Source organism: Temnothorax nylanderi, unplaced genomic scaffold (genome assembly GCF_030848795.1).
Source record: "Temnothorax nylanderi isolate EJ_2023f unplaced genomic scaffold, tnyl_v1.0 TNYL_tig0062_pilon, whole genome shotgun sequence".
Classification (NCBI taxonomy): Eukaryota; Metazoa; Arthropoda; class Insecta; order Hymenoptera; family Formicidae; genus Temnothorax; species Temnothorax nylanderi.
In genome coordinates this window covers 533,222-548,697 of record NW_027249124.1, presented here as the reverse complement: position 1 = coordinate 548,697, position 15,476 = coordinate 533,222, and the positions used below count along the sequence as shown (strand labels likewise).

The 15,476-nt window shown below is 36.1% G+C and overlaps 1 protein-coding gene across 16 annotated transcripts in view; it reads right to left on the bottom strand.

The window, feature by feature from the left end:
• LOC139773476 (protein amalgam) overlaps positions 1-15,476 on the bottom strand; it is a 207,377-nt gene that overhangs the window by 83,951 nt on the left and 107,950 nt on the right. The window lies entirely within an intron of this gene.

The following is a 15,476-nucleotide window of genomic DNA, read 5'->3' as shown; positions in this document are numbered from 1 at the left end:
CGAACCCAGACATCCTAATTAAAAAAGTTCCGAGGCAAGGGGTGCATAATTTATAGAAAAACACATGGCACTCGTAACAACTTACGCTGTCGCTACGTAAAACGTGATATCGAACGTTCGCAACAGGAGGATTATTACGGCCGTTGTTTCATCGTGCTTCGTCTTTATTATTTTATAATTATATTATTTACGCATCCATTATTATTCATTTCCGCACGGCGACTCCTTGTTAATTTCTCTTTAATTCATTTGTCGAATGCAAAGCTTGCATTATTTATATAATTCACACGAGATCCTGTGTCAACGATGACCGCCATCAGAGGTGTAACACACTAAACAAATTAAGCACGGCACGATGCCATTTTTTTTAAGGAGCGTCTAATATCGTTGTAAGTTAAGGTAAAAATTGAAATTAAAAACTGTAAATATAGCCTCACTTTTTATTATAGAACAGTGTTCTGTGTTATTACAAACGAAAAAAAGTGGAAAACAATAGTAACAAAAAAGAAAATTAAAGTAACTAAATATTTGCTTTAACTCAAAAGCGGTCCATTGTTTAAAAAAAAAACACAAGAGGCAGTTTTTGTAGAGTTTTAGTTTGAAATTAAAAAAAAAAGATTAAACTTGGAAAAAATAGTGATATACCATTTTTTTATTCATTAAAAAGCTTAATATGATTACCCATACGTCCCTGGTGGATCTAAAAATGTTTCATCTGGTACCTACTGGAAAATAGTTCTTAATACCATATATACGCAAAGCGAATTTGAATAAAATATTTTTAAACGTTTTCCAGATTTTCGATTTTTTTTTTATAACTTTGTCATCCTATATTTTGAAAACAAATTAGTTTAAGATGTTTATAGGATCTTTTCTTCTTAAAATAAGCTAAGAAATGTCCCCTTCAAGATAGTTTGTGTACTTACTGTACAATATTTTTAAATTTAATAATAGTAAACAGTTAATTTAGATATAAACATAGCAGGAAACAACTTTTATTATAAAAATACTTATTTAGTTTATTTCAAATAATTTTTTAGTTATTTGGCTATTGATAGCTTTTTTTCTTTTTAAAATATCTAAATTAATCTATTTTTTGTAATAAATAATAAGATGAGCTGAGGAAGTTTCACGAACTTTTAAAATTGCAAAGATTCCGCCAATTTAAATATTCTTTTGTAATCAAACAAATGGAATTGGTATCTTCCATAGAGTAACAAATAATTTACGACAATTTACGACAAAAGCAGAATACACATTACATTATTCAGAATATATTATTCATTTTCTTCACATATATAAACCGCTGATTTAAATATTGTATGGAACCGCTGAACAGCCTTAGCGCCATTTCTGCTCTAATGGCTATATTTCGACCCTTGCATATTCTCTTTCCGTATTTATAAATGTGAATCTATACGCTATTCTCCCTAAAATAAGCCACCATTTTATTATTTAATTGATAAAATAAAAAGTACGATAATTAATCGTGTATAAATAATATTAACGTGTTTATATAGTAGCGATATCTATAACACGATGCGCCTTTAGTAATAAACAAACATTACTCACTTTTAAATAAACAAAAAAAAATGAAGCTTTTGCTATCTAATTGCACCACTGCAAAAGTCAACAGCTTGCAAATTTAAGTGCGCGATTCACGGATACGTGAGATCTCTGTTAGAAATTACACCACCGGTGCGGCGCGGCGCAGCCGCTCAAAGACTAACGCGACCAACGACCTATTTCTAGCATCGCAAATTCGATTCGACGAATTTCGGAATTAATCATTAATTAGAACGCACCGCACCATCAAATGGACATGCAATTCCGCGGTCCCTTCATCATTTCCGCCATCTACATTTTCGCGCTGAGTCCTCACGACCGATCGCGCCAATAATCGTTACGCAACCCAATAACGCAACGTTTCCACCCTCTCTTTCGCATGTAACTTCCCATAGGGCGCACGTACGCATGTGTATGTGCGTGTGCGAAGGAGATGACTACGGATTGCACGTTGCCGGAAACTACAGTCTGGAAATGAGATTCTTGTGAAGCCCCTTCGCGTGAGCAACAGGAAGTGCGAAAGGAGGAGGGCATCGCTGCGAAACCCGAGGCGATAAAGTTAAGCGCAGTTAATCCATTCCGCATTCAAGAGACGCGACAGCGGCGTCGGTTAAAGACAAAGAAAGAGTGAATAGATGCAGCGAACAAGTCGAAAGTGAACGAGACGATGGGACAAGAGATTGCAATCGCGAGATACATTTGTGGCGAAACTTAATGTTACACGTAAATCGCAACCATGCGCTGCAGAGATACGAACTTATTTTTTTAACATTTCTAATGTGTCAAGGAATAGAAACTTTCTGCGTCTTATAGCATTACGACGCTTATCATCAAGAATAAAGGTAACAAAGATTTACAAGTAGCAAAAGAAATTAAGTAAAGTTGAATGTATTTAATTTCTTTATCATTTGAAAGCAACAAAACCCTCCTAGATATAACTGTAAATTACAAAAATACAAAAATAATATAAGTAAATGCTACGTATACGTATAAAAGATTTAAAAGAAGAAAAATATCTTAATCTAATTAGCTTAAAGAATTAATTATAAGTAATTTAAAAAAGAATTTTTTAATTTTATACGTAATATGCTTGTTTAATCGCGTTAGTTTTCATTATTTTTATTAATTTTTATTTATCTTATTTGTCATAGACAATAATTATATGCATATACATATTTAAAAGAATGGTATACCATGAAAGATATATTCTTATCTATGCCGGCAACGCAAAATATCAAATACTTATAAAATATATTCGATCTTCCGCCATATTTGCTCTTCACGCAAACTATCCATCTAGCTAACACTAGAACATACTTTACAGTAGGAAATAGCTTCAAAGTATAGTCTCAAAGGTGGACGAACAGACGGGCGAAGAACACCGCAACGTAGCTTCAGCGAGCTTGAGGACGGATTACGTACGCTCAACTTTGTCTCTTCGGGTTTTGCTCCTCCACCGCCGCACATCCTTCTTCTTCATCTTCTTCTCTTGCAGACCACTTCTCACAGGCAAGAATTTCAATAGTGAAAGACGGACTCTGTAGCCTCAAACCTCTTTCAAACAAGTAGTTGTTATTAAGCATTCTCGAACCATTAGTGCGAACTAATGGTATACACACGTATATATTAAAGAAAGAGATGGTTGAAGTAGAGCGTATAAAGAATTATATGACCATCTTTCTATAAAAATCCTACGTATAAAAAAATATAAAAAATTTGATATATATTACATACATACCGCAACGCTAAATGTATCATGGGTTATTCTATTGCGAAAAATTCCCGAGACCATACTTTAAACACTACTTTCCAACCTCGCCCGTGATGGTACCTGCCGACATCAGGCTCAATGAGGCAACAGCGCGAGGAGAAAGCCTTGAAGGAGCGATAAAAGTGCATTATTTCAATAACCGAACCGATTCTTCCGAGCCAGCGGCCTCCGACGACAGGAAACAACATCCTCTGGCAGCCGGCCAGGCGGTAAAGAAATGCCGAAATCCCGTCTTCCCAATAATCGGATGTGTTCCTGCAGTGTTCCTGGCACAATGCAGTTATCCACTTCAATGAATTTATCCCTCTCTCCGACGACCCATCTCTACCCCGCTACCACCCGGTATCTCCGAGCCTTACTAGATTCTTCAAACTCGGCTTCCTTCCGGGATTCGCTGACCCCGCCACGGTCCCTTACGTTCGTCTTATAAAATTACAAATTTTTATATACATATATAATTGACTAATTTTAAAAACTCTATAACAAATTACAAATATATAGATCATTTAGTATTATTTCCAAAATCTAATTATTACCAATTTCTGTTTAAATCTTCTTTGCACATACGCAAACTTGCAATCGCTCGAAAAAAGAAACACTACACTCTTATTTGTCTCTTGTAATATATAGAAAGGGTCATTGGCGGACTATTTTCTGTATGCATTCCGCGCATTCGCCTTTCCGAAAACTTCAAGGCAAGTATAAAGTGCATCTTGTGCTTTAGCTGCAAGCTGAGAATCCGGCTTTCGGGTATTGCCATAGCGCTGCGGCACCTATTCGCTTTATCTTCTTTTCGAAAACCCCCTATTGCCCCCATTGGCGTCTTTAAATTGCAAGTGGTTTAGGGCTGACCTCACGTTTCGTGATCTGTGTGCAAAATATTTTGTACGTTGATGCATTCCTTCTCTTGGCATTCCGCACAGTTCTTCTCCCTCTGGGAAGGCTACGGTTTTCTTTATAGATCTTACAGAACGGATACGAAACCGGTGTGCAACATATATCCGGCGGTGGAATCAATTTGCAAACTTCGAAACCATTCGTGTCTCGCAAGATAAAACATTGTCCGTGAAAGTTATATTTCCGGCGAGACAATCCGCCCACGGTTACTACATGTTTATTGCTTCTTATACGAGTATCGAGAAGCGTGGGAGTTTTACAAACTCTTTATATACTGCATTTTCCCCCCCTAAATGAATATTTCTACATTATGTTGCAGTTAGGTTCAGAATATATACGATAATGAGATTCATGTAAGTAACAATTCTTCTAATTTTTATGCATAAAACTCGTAGGCTATATTATTAATGGAAACACGTAACAGTTTGGTTACAAAGTAACAGAAATCGAAATGAAAATTTTGCGTTTAATTAGCGCGATAAACTCGACCGTTCTCCGAGCGCATAATGAAGCTTTAAAACAGTTCGCTTGGCTGTTATCGCGAAAAGCGAAAAGAATAAATAATCAGATTCCATGGCAAGAAATAATCTGCAATTTCGACGGGGTAATAAACGTAACAGAAGCGGCGTTTCAGCCCCTGAAAAACAGTTCCTGTTTATGAGAGAACATCGCGAAACTGAGTAACAGCATGAACTACCATTGCATGAACCTTTATTATACCCGGGAACCTGATTTTAATGAGAAGGAAAATTATTCGAAAGTTTAATGCTGGGAAAATTTTTGATCCGCGGATTCTCGATACCTCCGCGGATAACGATTTCATTGAAACGCGAGCGGACCGGTATGGCCAAAGTTAAAAGGTTAAGGAGGCGTGAACTTACGACAATTGGATGCCAAAAGCAAATGTATGAAGCTATCGGAAAACTTCCGAATATCTACTATTCTTTTCGAGCCCTTCGGAAAAAAAACCGATTTATGATGGTCCAGCTTTTTCTTACTTTTGCGATATATTGAAGAAGAATAAGATATTTTTAAAAATATTTTTTTATTTCTTTTATCTGGAAGTATGATATCTAAAAGGATATAACGGATAGTCTCTCAGGATATCTTGATGAATAGAAAATCAATGCATCATCGATGTTTCAATGTTATTATTATTTTTTCTAGTAATTTAGTGCATAAAAACAATTTCATATAAATATAGAAGAAATACGTATCATTTTCTTAAATTAATATTTTACTAAAAATATGTTACGTTATATTTAAGAAAGCTAAAATAAATTATCAATATTAAATGCATATGTATGTTTAAAAATAATAATATTTGATTACTTTATAGAAAACATTAAATTTATTAAGAAATAGTATTAAAATAAAATTTTAAAAAATAATAAATATCTATATGTTTATACTGCACTTTATTATTATGTGTAATGATTTGACTTGAAAAGTAAACATTTCATACGTCACAATTTCTCAATATTTTTCTATTCCTAACGAGTCAAAATATTTTTTTCAGGTCTGTCGGGAAACCTGAGAAAAACTAAAATCTACAAAAATACGAGAGAAAAAATTTAATCCACTAAAAGTTTTTTAATATTTGTTGAAAATAAACTTCCGATTCGATTTAATCTATATTATAATACTTTGATACTTTTAATTACATTTTGATAAACATTCTAGTTATTTAATTATTTAAATACAATCGGCAGCGAATTTTTATTTTCTCAAGTAGTCCGATCGATAAACTATTTTCGATAAACCACAAGTGCCGTGGTAATAAATCGGCGCACTTTTGTGCGCGATTCTGTGCTCGCGGTGAGAACTATTTATGCAATTATTAACGCCAACAGGAATCGAGGATTGAAAAACGAGGAGATCATGGTCAAATCGATCGAATGCATACGAATTTCCAAGCGCAAACGAATTCCACGAGAGTCCGGACGGCGAAAGAGGTAGAGTTTGAGTTTCGAGGGTGTTGGAACGTATCCAACATCCAGACAACTTCTGAAATAACGTCTTCAATATTCGCCAGAATCTCGTGCGTACAAACTCATTGTCCTCAATCGAATATATCGTTCCTTTCGATATTCGACTTCCAAGATCGGACAACGAATTAAAGTCTAGTAATGTCTCGTAACGTATATTTAGCAAAACGCATGTATCTCAAAGGTTAAAACCATATCTGTTTGTATTTAAAATTATTCACGACTACGGATAACGGCGCGCGTGGATAATTTACTATAATAAAATTATAATTATACATTGTGTTGTATACGCTGTAGTTGTTTTTAGCCGTTTGTTATACAAGCACGTATTAACAACTATAATTAATTAGTTAAGTGTGCACGGCAGTGGACAAGGAGATACATATGTCATGATATAGTTTTCATTTAATTTAGTAACAAGCAACAAAATACAATAATTTTGAAAGTTCAAAAATTTAAGCAAAATTACGAATACATCGTGCATAATATTAATTTATGTGGGAGGTGTGCTATAAACAAAGATAATTTAGAGTCTTTAATTATAATAATATTATATTGCAAATTATACAGTACCCAAGGGAAAATATTCCAAGCGTGATAAATACACTCGGGCGAAATTATCGTATAAACATTTTATGCTAATGTGATTTCATCGTATTCCTCAGTTGTTTATTCTCAGCGAAGAATGTCGTTTGTTCGGCAAATTACGGGTAGCCTCCCCCGAAGCAGCGGTCTATAAACAACCAATAAAACCACGGCAAAATCCCCCTATCTATCCTCTCCGATCTGTCCGATCGCCTTTTCCAGTGTCTCGCTTAAACCACCGCGCCCGTTCCAAATTTAATCAATCTCGATAACAAATGTACACGCTTGTCAATAACACGTCTGGGCTCTCGCGCGCGCGATAAAAGTGCCGCGATAAACGTACCGCGGATATCGAATATGGCTCGCATTTTCGCCCGTGACGCTCTCTCGCTCTCGCTGATCCGCCCCGACGATCGGGCCGGGCGATCAATCGATCTCCGGGATCTCCCTCGCTCTTCCTTCGGCTAACACCGATGCTGAGAAGTATCCCCCGTATCCCTGACGCTCTCCGCACATACACGACGGACGCGGCATTCGCGCGTACAAACACATACAGGCGCGCGCGTGCGCGCGCGCACATATATATTACACATATACAGCCGCGTTCCCAGTTTTCCCGGATCTCAGGGGAGGAGATCTCCGCGCGCGCAGGTGTCCCGCGGCGAAGATTCCCGGAGGAGATTTCCTGGGAAGTCTGACGCGCGAGAGTATCGCTTCTCCACAGCGTGTGAGATTGCGTTGGGTGTGCTTTTTCCCTTCCCCGCCCGGACGCCTGCCCGCCCGCGCGATTTCCCTCAGTCGCAATGGCCTCCTCTTCCTTTTGCCCGCGCCGCAACGGAAGAAGCGACGTCGATGCAGCGACACGAGAGATAGAGGCGGACAGGGAAGTAATGCGGGGGGATTGAGGAAGATTGAGAGAAGCGGGTTGGGTAGGGGGATGATGGATATGCACTTTATTATGCTACAGCGGCCCCCGGAAAGTAGTCCTGGAAGAACTGCGTTTACGAGCAATTAATGCATCCTACAGTGAGCTCGGTGAAAGAGGAGTTCAATCCGTTTCGAGATCGATTACGAAGCCGCGATAACGAATCGACGATACTTTTCCCGCGACATGTGCATGCGCGGCTCTCAAGATATTCTGATAAAAGGTCACCGACGTTAGCAAGCTAAGATACTTGTACCAAGATAAAAACAATGAAAGTATCCACTTGCCTGTGCGGATGAAAAGCAGAACGGTCAATATCGAAGTTTGCACTCGACGTTCCCCGACATTGGAAGTTGGCAGCTTGCTCTAATACCGATTGTTTGTCCCCCTCAAGGACCACGGTCCTTGTGTGTAGAACCGCAGCTGGCACGTGGACCAGCCAGAATCGGGTATACGTGAGAACTTGGAATTTTCAGTCGCATCCGCCGCCGAGCCTCGAGCGAAGCTTTCTTCTATTTTCACCGATACGCCGGTGGAGCGTGACGCCGATATACGGGAAGTATTGGTATCGGGACGAAGGAATGCTTCCTGCTATCGGCGGAAGAGCTTACGCACGATTCGACGAATGGCGCGATAAATGTGGCGGCGATTGGGAGCGGGTCAATGGATGTTTCTGCCTCATCCGCTTTTCTTTTCTTCCGCGGCAAACTGTATATGCCAGCGATAGTGCCAGAGATGTTTAATTTTTCCACTGCGATTGACGCGTACAAGGGACGTCTGAAAGACCATTTCTCCGCTTTCTTCCGCGAGAGAGTTTCACTCGAGCGAAAGCATTTCGTCCCAGGCAAAAGATACGAGTTTTGACGTCGAGCAAATCAATATATGTATATATACATTTAATATAAAGTATTACACATATAGACTGTATATGTATGTATAATGTATATACATATACATATACAATCAATACACATACATTTAAAACAATTTATAGTTAAAAGCCTAGTAGAATTTTGAATTATAAAATAAATTCTTTGAATTGTCTTTCTAAACTCTATACACAAGTTTGGCGTTAAAAGTCTCCTTCATGATACGCTAAATACCAATACCGAAACAAACAACTAGCTCATTTTTATATAATTATGTAAAAAAAAACATAAATACGATTATAGGAAAATCTATCTTAAATTAATGCGAACTTAATTCAACAGTAAAGGAGAAAATATGCAATGCTCGAGAAATACATGTAATGCAACGATCTCTGTTTGGCCATTTTTCCTGGGAAGCGAATATTTGATGTGACACTAGTAGCGCGGATTAATATTTACAAACCATAGATTGCGCGCGTCCGCGTCGTCTAAACCAATATTTCATGCTGCTCCGAGAATGGCTGATTTATTTCGCCTTCCTGGCAACGTTCGCTTGGAAATAGACGGCATATCACGCCGGGACGGCGACCCGCAATACAGCAATATGAAATTGATATTAAAGAAATTCGAAAGAATCCATACATAGTGTTCTTCCCCCCTCCGTGGACGATGAAAGTTCAAGAAATTCAATCCGATAAATTTGCTTATAAAGTTCTCATTGTTTCTCTCTTGACTTAAATGGGAAAACTTCATCTTCGCTAAAAATGGATTACTCGCTGAATCGCTTATCACTCGCATTTATCCGCAGAGAGAAGATAAAAATAATGAATTTATCGCATTAAAGAAAAATATGATAACAAGAAAATGACCTATTTTCTATGGATTTATTGTCTGCAACATTAAAACATTATTTAAATCAACACTGTTTAAATTTCTATACACGTATATTGTGTAGAAATCTAAGTTTTAGATTTAGTAACAATGAAATCTTTATTCGCAGACACAATATGTCGCTAATACGTCCCTAAGTCTTTTATTCTGAAATTTATATTTAAGTCGTAATATCTAATTAAAGGCAATAATTTTCACAAATCACGTGCGCATAGTCAGCTGGCGCTCCGACAATCGCACAAACTTATAGAAATTGCCGTAACGTCCGAAAAGTTCCTCACGGTTTCACCGGAGGTTCTTGCGTCTTTACTCTCACAAAAACTTGGACTCCGATAAAATCGCGGAGCGGAGGAGACCTTCCAGATCGGTCCAATTAACGAGTACAGCATTCCTTTTCCAGTCCGTGACTCTAGAACGCTGATTGGCTTGTGGACCATTCGTCTGTATAAAAGTACGAAAGCTACCTTTCGTGCGCGACCATCGACTTTCCTCTTTCCGTTTTCGCCGCAGTGCAGAGTCGCAAGCACTCCAACTTAGATGAAGTCGTACGACAAACTAACTACTTATTAATTTACTGCCGACTAATAAGCCGTGCGAAACGTCCGGCAACGACGTTTGTATTTTAAGCGGCAGCAGCGTAGCCGGAAGTGCACGCCGTAGTTCCGGAACGAAAGTCGGCCGTTTGAGAGAGCCTACCTGTATCTCCAGCAGACGCGCGTTTATACGTGGCGCCTCGCTCAAATATTTATCTTCGCCGCCGTGCTGCAACCGTGTTGGCGCACGAATTACACGAAATTGTACGACACTAGAAAAAAAGTATGTTTCTTCATAAGTAACCGGGACTAGAGAGTATTAAAAAAGCAGCGGGGAAATTTTTAACATTGTAATAAGAGACCTGCCACCTCCAGCGAATCCAATAATTTTTTATTCATCAAGATTAAAACAAGGATGTTTTACGTGCAATTTTTTTAGCACGCTGTGTAAGCGCGTTTTATGATTGATGGAAGTGGAAAGTAGCTCATATATTAATACAACACTTTTTGCGCAATGCCAACGCCATTACGTGACTTTCCTCGTGGTTTTTATTTCAAAGATCGGAGTTAATAAGCACACGTTATATCAGAATTTTACAGAAGCCAGGACTGCAGCTTTCTGTTGAAAGCTATATTGACCCACAAGTCTGTTATAATTTAATCCATAAAGTCTTATGGTGAATTAGATTTTAATTCGACAATTGTATATACCTATCTTAGTTCGTGTTGCGTGATGCGCTTGCGAAATATTCGACGGACGAGATTTGAGCTACAGGCGCGACACGCGATTAAGAGGGAACGACCTCTCGGTGACGTTAATGTCTTCCGAGCCGCGAGCAGGTGTCGTGGATGGATGTAGTACGTTAATGTAATAATTTGCTGAGTCTAATATGTGGACCATATAGCACGTAAATCGTTCCTTAACTTGTCGCTATGTCCGGCCGATTGAGTCATATGCGATGATTAATGCGACTTATTAAACAGAGATTAGAAAGAAAAAGAGCTGTTAAAAAAGCTCCGCGATACACGTGCAGATATGGTCAATCGTAGCTGGTACTGTGTATCAGATTGAAAAAACGTTATTTGCTTTTCCAGTAAATGGATAATTAATTAAAGACTCTCGATATTGAAATTTACGAGGAAAAAGTGGGCTTTGAAAGTCAAACGCGGCTGTGCGTGAGTTAACGTTACGTAACATTTAACCTTAGCAAAATTATAATATTATAAAGAATCATTTTAATCACAGAGAATTAAAGAGATAACAGTACAAAATAAAAATATTTAATTAAAATAAAATTAATAAATTTTTCTTGTAAAAAAACTTGGCGCTGCTAGATCTCGAAATTTAATTAAGTACTGAAATTTTTTATTAAATAAAAAAACAATAAACATAATTTAGGGAAGAATGCGACGGGAGTAAAAAAGCAGCGCCAAGTTTTTTTACAAGAAAAATTTATTTATTATATTTTAATTAAATATTTTTATTTTGTACTGTTATCTCTTTAATTCTTTGTGATTAAAATAATTCTTTATAATATGGCGCAATTTAAAGATTTCACATCTTTTTTTGAAGTACATATTACTTGGGTTGAGTTAGGTAACTCAATTTTGTGAATTATTTTGTTAGGGAGAAATAAAGCTACTACTATTTAGGATTTTTGGATTTACAACATACATTGTACTTGGCGCCTTTTTTTACCTTTTTTGAAAAAGGTAATTTTGTACTGATATAAATTAACGACACATCGCATTTCAGAACTACCTCGGTCACCGGCAAGACCATGGTAAATGGACGAGAACGAAATATATCAGAGTTTCGTAAATTATCTGCCTACATAATGCAGAACGATAATCTGCAATCACTTTTAACAGTGCAGGAAGCTATGCTCATCGCTGCCGATCTCAAACTTGGGTTGAATAACTATGAGAAATTACAGAAGGTAGATATTACTGACAACGCCTACTGTGTATATAATTCTTCGGGGACTGAGGGAACTGAATAAAATATCTTATATAACAGATGAACAGAATCATTTCCGGTATATAAGTAATTTATTGTGTTAAAACGACAATTTGCATTTCCACGTGTAAACAATTATTTTTGCGTTGTTACTTTGTGACGCATATTGGTTCTCCTCTTGAACAATTATTATTTAGATTAATCTGATCTGTTAAATAAGCTATAAGCTGTTAAATAAGCTATAATATACAGGGTGTCCCATTTTAAAAAACGCACCTCAATAATTCTTCAACGAAGCATTTTCAGCAAAAATGTTTCAGACAAAAGTTGTACGGTTTCGAGGGGCGCATAAAATGGTGTCATTAGTTTGACCTTGGATAGGCGTTTGAAGATCACGTGATATCTTCAATTTCTTAAATAAAAACCCCTATTTTTTAATGCATATTCTTGTAGCTAATCTCGAGAGCTTTTCAAAACACTATAATAAAGTATTTTTTCATTAAGAACTTTTGGAATTATTAGGCTTGAAAGTTCTAGTATTTTGACATAAAATACAAAATATCTTGTAAAACATTAAGTTTTCGGTAATGTTACCTTAATACTTTTATGCACAGAATAATGAGACGAATCAATTGGTATGAAAAAAAGACATAGTTGCTTTTAAGAAAAAGTATGCAGATGCATGTTGCAAATTACATATTTTTTCTTAAAAGGAACTATGTCTTTTTTTCATACCAATTGATTCGTCTTATTATTCTGTGCATAAAAGTATTAAGGTAACATTACCGAAAACTTAATGTTTTACAAGATATTTTGTATTTTATGTCAAAATACTAGAACTTTCAAGCCTAATAATTCCAAAAGTTCTTAATGAAAAAATACTTTATTATAGTGTTTTGAAAAGCTCTCGAGATTAGCTACAAGAATATGCATTGAAAAATAGGGGTTTTCATTTAAGAAATTGAAGGTGACCTTCACGTGATCTTCAAACGTCTATCCAAGGTCAAACTAATGACACCATCTTATGTGCCCCTCGAAACCGTACAACTTTTGTCTGAAACATTTTTGCTGAAAATGCTTCGTTGAAGAATTATCGAGGTGCGTTTTTTAAAATGAAACACCCTGCATATCTTATTATCTCCAAGTGATCTAAATCTCGCTTTTATTAAACAATTTTTTATAATTTATGTAGAATGAATTGAATAACAGCGTGATAAAAACATTAATTTAATGACGTACAAAAAATCGATTAAAAATGCTAACGGAAATCTGATAATAAAACTTAGCGTGCGTATTATATTTGCAAATTTATTCAAAACTAGCATGGATTCAGAGGCGTATCTAGGATTCCTCGCGTCCTTGGCAAAGAGCTGTATCGGCGACCCTTCCCTCCCAGAAAAAAATAACATCTAATTTAATGTATAAACATTTCATTACTTATATATAAATTTATGAAAGTTACAATTTTATTTTTCCTTGCCTCGGCTAAAGCGAATTCCGTCTATTATTGCATCTACATTTATGTGTGAAACCACTTCTTTTTCTATTAATAATGGTGCAAGTCTGATTAATCTTTCTTGATTCATCGCAAAACGGAGATAATTCTTTATTAACTTGAGCTTGCTAAAACTGCGTTCGCAAGACGCTACAGTCACTGGTAAAGTTACATAAATTCGAAGTGCATCATGCAGTCTTGATGTTTGGATAAATATCATCTAGGGAGTATTCTTGAATAAATTTTAATAAATACAGGGGAGTTACTGATCCTAATTCCTCGATCATCTCCTGTACTTGTGCTTTGAACACTTCTAATTCGGACACAAGTTCCACTTTGTCTACGTCTAATGAATAGTGAAGTCCGAAGTCAGCACTTTTTTTAGCTCATTCAAACTCAGATTCTTCAAGCTACTGTCATGAAAGCTTTTGACTTTCTTTTCAGCCTCACGTCAGAAAAGTCGTCCTCTAATCCCATTTCTAATTTTCTCTGGTAAACTTTATAGCTGGTTCCGTTCCCTCATCTCGCACTTTCTGCAACGATCCTGCGAGACCCTTTATCGTTTTGTTTGCTACATCCAGAGAAACACTCTTGTTTTGAAGAGACTGGTTGACTTTGTCGATGCAACTCAGTATTCTTTCCCATATTAGAAGAAGGCACATAAATCTGAAGTCTATTTGTCTGATCAAAGCTTGTGCTCCAAAAGATGTTTCATCACTATATAATTTCTGCGATCTGTCTTGTCATTCAATACTGAAAAAACAGAACTTACTTTACTGACTTTTTTAAGACACTAACTGTTCTTTGTTTGGTTGACCATTTCGTATCACTGTGACCTTTCAAAGTAACTTTAAGTTTGCCCATTAAAACTTGTCATCTAAGAGGCGTTTTAATTTAAGTATATTTCCTAAAAGTTTCGTTTACGCTTTTATTATTCTCCTCTTATATTCGACTTACGCTCCGATTTTTATTTTTATCAGGGGTTCGATTCTTGAATTTATTCGCAAGAGAAACGTTGCAAGTTGATTAGTTAATGGGCCTGTGCCCAGTTTCACCAACCCCCGAATACGCCTCTGCATGGATTTTGCGCAACTTAAAAAGTTTTGATTGATTATTTCATAAAGAATATTTGTAATATATATTTGTGTTAGTAATATATTTAATAAAAATCTTTTAGGAGTTAAAAAATTTGTGTATTATGAATCAAAATTCTAGAGTAAATTCTAAAATTTGCGAGTATAAATATTAAAAGAAATTATTATTTAAAAATAATTCAGCTATACATTTATTTAATTTCTCGCTTTGTCTTTCCTCTTCTCTACCACAAAATCTAAAAGAAATATTTATAATTGTAGGTACGATCGGGCGAAATTGAAGTGCTCGGCGGATTATTGCCATTTCGCTAGTCCTAAAAAATTCCTCATGGAATTGGGCTTGGAGAACATAAATTATTGGTTTAATTAGTTTAATCTAATAATATTAATATCAGTGTGTATTGTTTTGGACATTGTAGCATATATTATATTAAACGTAAGGATCAGGAGATGCATGTAGCACACCTTGAGATAAAACTTCGCACAGTTTTTACAATTACATGCGGCAGTCGGGTAAATAAAACACAGCGGGTCCACCTGTTAAGATTAACTTATTTCTTATGATCTATACGTGATGATGACATACTTATCTATAACATGCACTTTGCACTTACTTAACTATAACATATATATATAACATACATATAACATACATATAATATACATTTGAAATATACGTCGAAAATTATAATATTGCTAGATAATATTGCTAGATAATATTTTATCAACTGTTCCAGTTGATAAAATAAAATATCTGCACTTTTAGTTTGATAAATCTAATTATAATATATTTCAGTTATCTTTACTATTTATTATCATTGATATAATTTCAGTTCAAACTTACCATAACATTTTCGTTCAAGCTATGTACGTGAGTTTTTATCTTAAAACAGACATTAACT